Source organism: Erithacus rubecula (genome assembly GCF_903797595.1).
Source record: "Erithacus rubecula genome assembly, chromosome: 4".
NCBI classification, from domain to species: domain Eukaryota; kingdom Metazoa; phylum Chordata; class Aves; order Passeriformes; family Muscicapidae; genus Erithacus; species Erithacus rubecula.
Genome location: NC_136686.1, coordinates 64965082 through 64975055, shown reverse-complemented (window position 1 = coordinate 64975055; position 9974 = coordinate 64965082).

The following is a 9974-nucleotide window of genomic DNA, read 5'->3' as shown; positions in this document are numbered from 1 at the left end:
GCAAAAATTAGAGGAGATTTGCATGGCAGAATTTTTCAGTCAGCAGTTATGTTTTTTTTTCCATTTGCTTTAGGTGGAACTGGATCCTGAGTTTTTTCTCTCTCTTTTTTCCTCAAAAGTGGAAATATGTTTTTGCAGTTTCCTTCTGATGTTGTTTCACAGGTCTTAGGGGCATTGAGTGAAATGAAGCAGGATTGGGGCCAGCCCAGAGAATGAGCATCCTGGAAAGGACACAAATGGAGACAATCTGTCTGCATATACTCTAGGAAATATATACATTTTGTCTAGAGACTTCTTACATCAATTATCTTATATTTCAATGTCAGGAGGAGGATGAACAGAATCCCTAAGATCACATCCCCTTAACTACCACATAAGATGCTAAAGTAACATTATTGTTCTATCAATTTATCAATTAATTTTTTTTTTTTATTTCTCTTTGAGCAAATATTCCAGAATTTTGATGTCTTGAAGGGTTTTGTTTGTGTATTTGTAATTTTGCTTTACATTTGCTTTGTTTTGTTTGTTTGGGTGGACTTCAATTCCTTCCTTTCTTCCCTTTAATGAGTAAAATCTGTTTTACAGAAAAGGCTGAGAACTGTTGTTCTTGTGCAAACACCTTGTGAATGGCCACCCTGCTTTTCTTCATTGCTGAGATTGCTGGGAAGAGCTGATGATGGGCAGGTTGGAGCAGGAAAACCCTCTGAGTCATGGCTCCACTCTGGTAATCTATACTGTGCAAAAACCACCATGGAAGTCATTAGTGGGGTCAAATCTTGTGGTCTTTTTGCAGGCAAAATTCCTTTTGGGAATTTGAGTGAGTAATAGCTGATGTGCTGCTGTGTCTGTTGCAGCTACATTTTACTCCAAGCAAAACCCCATCAACATCAGTGGAAAGGTTCCTAATGAGACTTGAATCAAGACATCCTGTGTATTATTTTCAACCTTATCACCTTGATTTATCCAGCCTACAGAAGAGGAGACTGAGGAGAGGCCCCATAGCAGCCTGCAGGGTGAATGTGCAGAACCAGGAGCTGATGTCTCCTCTCTGGTGACCAATGACACAACCTGAGCACATGGCCTGGAGCTGAGTCAGGGCAGGTTGAGGTTGAATATCAGAAAAGAATTCTTCACTCAGAGTGTGTTTGGGCACTGGACAGGCTCCCTAGGGCAGTGGTCACAGCACCAACCCTGACAAAGCTCAAGGAGTGTTTGGACAGTGCTCTCAAGGTGTGGCTCCTGGGGCCAGGAGCTGGACTCAGTGTTTCATATGGATCCCCTCCAACTCAGGATATTCTAGGGTTCCAGGATCTCAGTTAATGTTTTAGCTCTACTGTTCTGCTCCCATAGTGGTGCACATGTGCACATGGGTGTTGTGATATCAAAGGAGTGTTTTTAAGATTACCAGCCTCTGTGCTTTGAGGTTGAAGAAAATAGAAATGTTGCAATTAGCACAATCTGCAAACTTTTAATTTTTGTGCTTTTGAATCACAAGTTGACTCAGGATGCAGCTAGACCTGCATTAAGGTTCAGATTAGCAATGTGTTTTTGAAGTGATTTTTTCCAAGGTGGTAGTTCCACCTTGGAGTGATGAGTGATTTTACCTTGGCTCATGAAGGTTACCTTGGACCTCCACCTAATATACTCATGGCAAATCAGGCCTCAGGGCCAGAATAAAACTACACTGAACTTACCCCCCAAATATACTCTTTGAGTCCTCAGCATGGGCTGTTTTCCCCTTTAGAATCACTTGTATTTCTAATATACACAGAATCATAGACCACAAGTTCTCATACTCCTTTTGGTCATGGAGACTCTTGATTCACTCAAGACTGGTTTTAATCTGGGGAAGAATCATGTACAGTGATGAAGGGACAACGTTTTTTTGTAGAGCTTAGAAGGTGTGTAGGACAATAAACCACAAGGAGTTCTTATTGAAAAAATCCCTTTAAATGAAACCTTTAAATACATCCTGTTTACCCCTACTTTTTTCATAGAGGTTCTATATGGCATTGGAAAACTCAACCCATTCTTGTCACATGGAAATTGGTACTAAGTGTGAGATCATCATAAAGATGCCAAATTTCACACCCTGAACTCTGCTTTGTGGGTGAAGAACTCTCAGTGATGTCTAAAACCAGAGAGTCTCATGCCTGTATTTAAACTTCAGAATATCAAATATCAAATTCTTTAAACACACAATGTTCATCTCAACCTGAACTGCAGATCCTGTGATTAACTTCTTCCACTTCCTCCCATCCCTAAATCTGGGGGTAAGATACATTATGAAGATAAATCTATGACTTATGCAGAGTTTGGGTGCAGGTTGATGAGCACTGTGGAAAACCCATCAGCTCTGACATATCTGCAGGAAAACAGGAGGGCACAGGAAAAAAACAGGTGTGATTGTCATATGTAGAAGGAAAAAGAGAGGAGGAGGGTGAATAATTCGGTCAGGTGTTTCCTAGCGTTTTGGTGGCTGATGTTTTAATCTTCACACTGTTTTTTTTTTTTTTTTTTTTAATGCAGTTTTTGGTTGCATTCTTCCATAGAAATGCACATGTACAAATATAGGTGGGTTCTCATGGGTGGTGTGGACTTCATACCTTGTCACAAAGGAAATGGAATGTGTGCTGTGCCTGTGCCTAGGTGTGTCTATACCCAGAGCCCTGGAGGGTCCCTGTGTCACCTGTCTGTCTGTGCTGGCTCTGTGTGGCCTCTGTGGATATCTAACTACAGCTCTACTCAAACCAAGGCACAACACAAATGTATAGCAAATTTATACCTGTTTCACACAATTCCCTGAGGCTATGCAGACTCCTGAGTGGATGTTGGATCACTCTATTGTAGAAGTATATTTCCCTTGTTATAAGTTTAAATTAAGGCTTTGACCTGAAGCTCAACTCATTTTTTTCTCTCAAGGTACAAAACACCTGGTTATTTAACCTGTCCTTTTACATTTCCATTCTGGGTTAGTGTCGACTGCAGAGGCAGTGAAATAATTAATGAAAACCTGTCCTCTGGGAAGACAGAAGTGACTGAAATGCTCAGGGAAAGTTTGCTTGCAAGCCTCACATGCTGGTGCTCATCCTAACGTGGATAATTAGTGAAACACCTGCATGCGTATTTAGACTTAGCCCATGACCATTTTAATTCCCAATTATTATTGCATTGTAATATTAAAATGCAACTGTTTATTTCACTGTTTGTTTGTTAGAATCACATTAACCTTCTTACACTTTTGAGTGGCTAACTCTTCCTGCTAAATCACAAATCACCAGTGCATAACTCAGGTGGTCCCGTGGCTGCAGGTAGCACTGCTGTCTGCAGACCTGGATTTCTTTATCCCAAGTCAGAATACAATCCTTCAGCTGCAGTTCTGCTTCTAATTACACTCTTCCCTGATATTCACCTGTCATAGAGGAGCTTCTTCTCTCAGCTGCAACCATTGTGAAAAATCAAAAAGTCAGAAGAAATGGAGAAGTCACAGTATGGACTGATGTGGATGCAGAGGGGTGATGAGGATTTGTTTTTGACACTGGTGGTTTGTTCCACCACATGCCAAGACTGCCCATGACTAGGGAGGGAAAAGGATCTCTCTCTGCAAGAGGTGAAGTTGCTTTCCTTGCAAAATCTCAAGCCAGTTACAGGAGGTCACCCCTCTTCTCCATGTATGGAGAAATGATGGCTGATGAATTTACTTCCTGCAGCGTCGCACTAGAGCAGATTTATAGATTCTGTGATAAATTTTAAACTATATTTAGGGACTCTGAGGAAACAGTAATGAATAGACACAGGTCCTGAACTGTTATTCTTGATTGCAGCTGCTTCATAATAGACTTTTTTAAAAAGTATCAGTATGGGACAGGAAGTGGAGTGTAATATAAAATTATGCTGAGCCCAGAGAAAGGAGGATCCTCAAGTAGGAATTGAACAAGACCCATGGGAAAGCCAAAAATGAGGGAGGGGGGACTGAACATATGATGGATTTCTGTACAGTCACCCAGGGTCTTTCCATTAATAGCAGGCAGGATGTTTTCCTTTATGAAAACCTGATTAAGTTTGTCAGACACTGATAACCTTTCTATAAGGATTTTCATTCTGTGTACTGGATGCGTGGACGTAAAAGGAATATTCTTGCCTATTAATTTCCGTAGGGTGGCTTTTCTATAAAATCCTGGACATCCAAAAAGAGTTATGCTTCCATCTGCTCCTGCCAACCTTATTTGTATCTAGGAGACCTTTTCCAGAGGGGTCATGGGAGAGGAAGGTGAAAGTCTATGGATTTGATGATGTATATTTTTCCCTGTTTTCTCTGCATAGGTACTTCATGGATGTCATATAGGAATGGTTGTTTTTTGTTTTACAGAGCTGTCCTTTTGCACCAAGAGACGTAAAACTTGTGTGCAGGCTCTGGTGGGAACATCTCTCCTTATCACCTCATTGGAAAATTGACTGAAAGTTTTATCTCACAAACCTTGAACAGCAAATTCTGTGTCTCTGCTCTTAGTTGCTGTTTCAGTGTCCTGTCTCTCAGCTCTTGCCCTTGGAGTGGCCAACATCCAGGTCCTCCTTGGCTTCTGGCTTTAGCAGCAGGTCTCAGATTTCACTTGCCTGTGTGCAGAGGATATCTGACCAAACTGTTCCTGACCTGTCTGAGCGGAAGGAGTTGGTCTCTGGAAGATTTCCTTTTTTTTTTTTTTTAAAGAAGAGAGATAGGAGGTAACAAGCTTTTCAAGCCTCCTGCATTCTCAAAGACCTCAGGATTGCCAAACATTTAAGTACTTGCTGGAGTATGATAGATCAGCACAGAGTGACTAAGCAGCTCAGACATGATTTATGATGTTTGGAGAGATGAGGAAATCCCATGTTTTCACAGAATTTTCTTTCCATTCCCTCTGGTCCACTTGATCCACTTCTCTGACATGATATCATTCATCCTCACTGTGCATGTAGAGTGAATAGCTCTTCAAATCAAATCTGTGTTCAAACTTTGCTGACCAGGTCTTCATGCCAGTGTTGCTAAAATCAGTTGCCAGGTGTTATTCTCTGCTCAGTCTCAGGAACTACAGAATTGTCCCTTCAGGCTATTGGATAACCAAATTTTCTCTCCTCTCCACCATAAATCTCCTAGTTTAGGAATGAGCCATTTTTCCTTTAAGGCAGTAGAAGTCTGTAGTCACTGACAATCCAGGGACATGGAAGGGAAAATATCTATCATGCCTATAGAAGTTTATTGATTTTGATAAGTGCTCTGGCTGAGATTGATCCATATAAACATATTCTTACTGTTGCAGGATAATCAGAAAGATTTCCAGGTGCTTTTAGATGGCTCTGAAATATAATTTAAACATAATCTTTGAAAGTTTTTCAGTTTGGTGACTGACTATGGCTTAGGAACATGGGTAGTTTACAAACATGGGTAGTTTACATTACCTAGATGGGGGATGTGCCCTCTCCACAGTTTATGGGTATAGAGATATTTCTGCTCCCATTACCTGCAGTATGGGATTAGGAGCAGTGTGAGAGGCTCACATGTGAGTCTACAGGAGCTATAACACATTAAAACATAGCAGGTGATGGGGTGAGCACCCACAAACATAATCAGATTAAATTTCAAAATAATTTATTCTGTATCCCTTTTGCTAAACCAAAGTGAAACTTTTCCTGTGTATAAAAACACATGATCTCATTTCAAAAGACTCTGCACTTGTCTGCTTCTTAATTTCTGAGTCTATTTCTCTGTCTCACATAATCCATCTTTAAGGCCTCAAGTCTTTGCTAAATTTGCTATTAGTGTTCAGCAATGCACCTTGAAGCATTAAGGCAGCAGGATAGATTCAACTGATTCAGAAACATGAATCAACCCAAATCTTGATCTTATGGAAGAGGTGACTTCTGAAAAACCCCTCTCCTCTCCCTTGAGGTGTTGATGGAAAACCTCCTGCCTCATTTGTTGGCTTTGGCAGAGCCCTGAGTGAGGGCTGGATTTCCTGGGCTGTCAGCCATTCTTGGTCCTCAAAGGAACAGACAACCTGTTACAGGTGATCAATAGCTGCCATTGCCTGCCCTGCTGTGTGAGGCTTTTCAAAAAGAAACTCCCAGGAGCAGATTCGAGCCTGGGATGTAATCTGGACCACACTCAGTTGACATTCAGTGAGAGGCAGTTGTGAAGGTGGAGCCTTTCTTCCAAATGTTCACAGCACATGTGCCTCAGGCAATGAAAAAACAGATGAAAAAGAACTGCCCAATTCTTCCCTGTCACCTTTTTTTTTTTTTTTTTTTTTTTTTGTACCAGTATCCCAGTATTTTTTTTTTCCTCCTTGATAACAAGGGAAAGCAGAATTACCCCTGGACTGGAGTCATCATTTGGGTTGGTCCTTTAAAATTTTAGGTAGTCAGGGCAAGTCTGTCTCTGTCCTCAGTTGTACCAGTGTAATTGGTTTTGGCAGTGTCAGAGCTGTGACACTAACGCTGGAATTAATCCAGGAAGTTATATCTGAATTATATCTATTAGTTGAGCTGCATGAAATAGGAGCAACATTAGTGTTCAAACTATCTTTGCAGTGAGTATCCAGTAGCAATATTCCTGGTTTTGAGAAAAGGCCTTTATTTAGAATCCTCTGATCCCCAAAACCTGCATCAGTGCTTGTGGGAGCTGGCCAGTGACACCTGAGACACTGAAAAATCCTAAACTTTCCTCCTGAGGTCTCTTGCAACAAATTTCTGACTGTTCTTGCTGCATTACCAGGACCATTTTGTATGTTTCTCTACCATCTAGGCTTGGTATTAGGTCCTTAGACCAGGCTAAATGTCCAGCTGGAGATATGATCTTTTCAGGTATATCTAATTAAATATGTGTCCTCAGGGTCAAGGTTTTCCCAGGTTGCAAACACAAGGTTTACTTACCAGTAGTTGTCTGGAGCTTCTCAACAGTAGGTAGAGAGAAAAAGGCACTTCTAAAATTTTAATCCTTTACATATTTTAGACAGCTATTTAAGGATCCATTCACACCCTGGAAAGGCCCATTTCTTTTCAGGGAGCATTTATTTTCATAAAAATGTAGGATTTGCCAATATCTGGAAATGAGAGAGCTAAATCCCAGCCAGAACTGACTGCATGCAAAGCAAGGAGGACTTTGCTAGATTTTGACCTTCCCATAGAAGATTTTCTGGTTAGTTTGGAAGTGGCCATGCACTATTTGACTGCAAGGGATTTTCCAAGGAACAGAGTTGGTAGGTTAGGAGAGAGACTCCAAAATCTCCTCTTCTAAAAAATTCCACCCAAAATGGCATCCAGTAAAGCCTCTGAAGCCCAAACCTTTTTAGATCTGTGCATCTTTGTTTTTATGTCAAAACTATGCTCAGTGTTGCAGTGATTCTTCTTTATGTTTATTATGATCAACTAATTTGCATTAATCAGGTTTTCTTTTTGGTATCAAAAAGGCTCCTGGCAGCAGCAGCAATAATTATAGACCCAAATAATTTAAACATTTATCTTATCTAACATCTGAGCATGTATTTGGAGGGCACCCAGACACAGCAATGATGTTAAAGAAGCTTGAAATGCCATTGGATAGGTAAATAAACAAACACATAAATACTTTGATTCTCAGCTACATAAAATTAATGCTTCACACATCTTAAGGGGGTGTTATTTCATGGTAAAGCATTGTTAAAGCTCTAAAATCAAGTCAGGACTACTGAGGCTGATTTTAACTTGTGCATTTAACCTGTTGCAAAATTATGGTCATATTTATAAAGTGGCCCTTAAAAATGATATTTATTTTTCCTTGCCTGCATTAGCTTTGACTTTATCTGGGATAGTGGCAGAAAGCTTTAGGCTCCAATGACTAATTCTGTAAATTATACAGAATTAGGTTCTCATCTTTTTGTGTATCTGAAAAATGGAGCTAATTAGCCTCATGTCATCAAACATTGTGAAAGCATTTGAGGTGCAAAATATTGTATCTCCTTCATTATGCAAGAATAACAACACACTTCTGAGGGTGAGCTTAAAAGCTTCAAAGCTAAAAGAAAATAGTAAAGTCACTGCCATAACAGTACCAACCCCATCCAACTCCAATCAGTGACCTCAGAAATGTCAAAAGTCCCTTTACAACAAACCTGCTACTGCCTCACTTTGCTGTGGCAGGGACAAGGTGATGCTCTGTCTGAGAAATATTGTTTTCTGAGATTGAAATCCTGATAGATCTTCTAAATCTGTAGCCATACCAGAACACAAAGCATGGCTGTGCAAAAAAATCAGTGGTTGTTTCAGTTGTCAATCTTAAAAAAGTTGGATATTAATAAAATAAAAAAATAATTTTGGCTACTAAAGGATGCTAGATTGTGGCACTGCATTGGGTTCTTCTCACAGGAGCTAAGTTCCTGGTGAGTCAAATACATTTGCAGTGTTCCTGAAGCTGGGTTTTGTTTTCAGGTTAGTTTTGCTAAAAAAATAACTTATGAAAGGGATGGAGACTCATTTCAAAACTGAGCTTGAAGGTGACGGAAAAAAGCTGTAGGGAAATTAATCCTCAAATATATAATTTCTACATTTTCAAAAGATTTCTCTTTTGGAAGTGTATTTTCTTCCATGTTTAAAAAGCAAAAATTTTGATACTTCATTTTGTAAAAGCACTCTGCATAAAAAATGGACTTACTTTAAAAAACAACTGATCAGCCAACCATAAAAATATATTAGTAAGGCAAATTAATATGAAAATTTTAGAGTCAAGTTGAACAAAACATTTACTTTAACCTATAATGCATTTAAAAATAATTCAGCACAAAATGAAAAATGAATGTTAACCATCTTTAATTTTTTGTATTCCGTTTCTAAATGGAATCCCTCCAACAGGAGGGACATTTCTAGCAAAGGGTAATTTTTTCCACACTCAGGTTATCCTTGGACTTAATCTGCTCTTTTTGTGATCAATAATCAAGATAGGCCAACACAGCCTGACTTCAAAAATCCCATCATTAACAGGGATCATGACATTTTACTGGTCTTTTTAGGCACTCTATGGAGATATCCAGTATAAGAAAAGCTTTATTTTATCTATGACTGATATATTGAATGTACATGAATGAGATCCCACATTTCTGTCCAGGGAGAACCATGACCAACAAAGGCACCATGTAAAAAGAGCACAGGCATGTGAGGAGTGGGAGCATGTGAGGAGAGTAAGGAGCTGGACTTCTTAGCTGGCCATAAAAATCTAAAGGATTTAAACTATATAGCTATCAATTCAGCTGTCAAATAGTTGTACCTCTTCACACTGAGGTTTTGGCATGAAGATTTTTAAGACCATCTTGCCAGAAGAGCATTAAGATGTAGAGGACACAAGAGTTCCTCTCCTCTCTTCTCATCTTTCCAAGACAAATTAAGTGCCCCAACACAGAGGTTCCAAGGACAGAAGTAGGTTTTTTCAAGGCAAGGAATCAGTCTCAGATGGTTTCAGAAACTTCATCCTGAAGGGTGAATATCTTGCCAGGTTCATGGAATGTGCATTGTTTTACTTCTTTAGGACAGACTTTTGGATGGTTGCTAAAATATTGTGATACCACAGATTTTCCCAAGACATAGGTACTGGTGGGGAAAGAGAAGTCAGCCTACATGAGCCAAAGCTGTGTATTTTCACAAGTCCTTCAGCTGCTCCCCCATAATCCAGGAATGTAGGGGTGTAAATCCCAATCTAATATCTTGGTTATGTTTGTTCTACTGCTAATAATAGCTCCACCTACTAGACATGGAGCATAACTCACTGACATTTGTAAGGCTTACAAGTAAGAAACAGTGTGAATCAAATGTTCTGCAACAGAAACAGTGCTAACATTTCTAATTTTTGGTAATGGGGGTCTTGCCAGTTTGGAAATGGGGGTTCCTGACAAGAGAACCCCAGAAGAGAGCCCACAAAACTTTTTACACCTTTTATGTCTCATTTAAAAAAAATGGATAAATCCCTTGGG